Below are 1809 nucleotides of genomic sequence, written 5' to 3'. Positions count from 1 at the left end.
TGTAGACCAGGCTGGTCTCGAACTCACAGAGATCCACCTGCCTCTGCCTCCCGAGTGCTGGGATTAAAGGCGTGCGCCACCATCGCCTGGCTTAACCCCTACAAATTCTTAAGTGATTTACAGAAAACCGAGTAATTATTTCAGATGATAACACTTGATATATTTGAAAATAGTCATAGAATTCCCATGTTCTTTTTTTCTAAGGTAAATGTACCCAATTCTTCCAGCTCATGTGGACTTGTTTTTATTTTACTCTCTTTAATATTCTTTGGTTTGTTATTTCTCTCAAAAAAGGTGGAACTCGACTTTGTATTATAATCTAACTGACATAGTCTACAGCATATTTGTTTCAAGTTTGTTTTGTGAAACAAGGTCTTTCACTTTAGCTTAGATTTGTGATTCTGCTGTCTCAGATCTTCCTTGTGCTGTCTGTGATTGCAGATATGTGCCCCCATGATGCATTTGTTTATTTGTGTGTGTTTGTGTTCATGCCTATAAGTGATGAGTGCACCCAAGTGTTCTGAGGACAACTTCAGCTGTCACTCCTTTGGTGCCATCCACCTGTGTTTTCTTACAGAGTTTCTTGTTGGCCCAGAGGCTGCCAATAGGCTAGACTTGCTGACCAACAAGCTGCAAGGATCTTCCTGTCTGTCTTCCTCATGCAAAGATTAGATGTGCATGCCACCATGCCCAACTTTTTGGTGTGTGGTCTGGAAAATGAAACATAGGTCTCTATGCCTGTAATCAAGCACTTTACTAACTAAGCTATTGCTCCAGAATTTATTCATTCTGAGATAATGCTAGCATTCTTATAGTCAAAATACAGTTGTATATTGTGCTGTCATTTAAAGAACAAAAGTCAAGTCCTTTTTTTGTGTGCATGTCACTGATAAACCTCATATCTTTCATCTTGAACTTATGTATAGTTAAGTGTGTGTGTGTAGATGCATATATGGTACTGGGTGCTAAGCCTGAGGTCTTGTCTGTGCTAGATCAGCTCCCCATCGCTGAGCAGTATCTCTAGTCCATACAGTTGATATTCTGAAGGATTGATTTTAAAAACTTCACTACATTTTCTTTATTTTGTATGCATGTATATGCATTTGCCATGATGTGTTCATGGATGTCAGAGGACAACTTGTAGGTGTTGGTGCTCTCCTTATACCACATTGTCCTGGGGATAAGCACCTCACCAGAGGAACTGACTTACTATGTCAAGAATGACATTTTTGAAGCAGAAATGCAGGACCATCATAAGCTTTTGCAAAGAAATAGGTTTTACATAGCACTGAAAACTAAAACAAATATCATTTGTTGAGAGATCTCAAACTTTGCACACTTTGTAATAGCAACTTTAGGCTAAAATGAGGCAAATCCATGGTGTAGCATGATGGCTCAGCAAGTAAAAGGTACCTGCTGCCAGGCCTGACAACCTGTGTTCAGGCTCTAGGAAGTTGGAAGGAGAGAACTGACTCTCACAAGTTGTCTTCAGACTCCTATGTTCATGAGTTACAGATATGCACCACCATACCCGACTTAAATTTTTTACTCTTGTTTCTTAATTTTAAGACAGGGTCTTGTTAGGTGGTGGTGCGCACGCCTTTAATCCCAGCACTCAGGAAACAGAAGCAGGCAGATATCTGAGTTTGAGGCCAACCTGGTCTACAAGAGCTAGTTCCAGGACAGGCTCTGAGCTACAGAGAAACCCTGACTCCAAAACAAAACAGACAGAGTCTCTATGTGGCTCAGGGTGTTCTTAAACTTTTTTTTTTTTTTTTTTTTCGAGACAGGGTTTCTCTGTGGCTTTGG

The 1809-nt window shown here is 40.4% G+C and overlaps 1 protein-coding gene across 2 annotated transcripts in view; it reads left to right on the top strand.

The window, feature by feature from the left end:
- Nucleotides 1–1809, top strand: part of Atm (ATM serine/threonine kinase) — a 103213-nt gene that overhangs the window by 5577 nt on the left and 95827 nt on the right. The window lies entirely within an intron of this gene.

Source organism: Microtus ochrogaster, chromosome 5, assembly GCF_000317375.1.
Source record: "Microtus ochrogaster isolate Prairie Vole_2 chromosome 5, MicOch1.0, whole genome shotgun sequence".
NCBI classification, from domain to species: domain Eukaryota; kingdom Metazoa; phylum Chordata; class Mammalia; order Rodentia; family Cricetidae; genus Microtus; species Microtus ochrogaster.
This window is presented reverse-complemented; position numbering and strand designations above follow the sequence as displayed.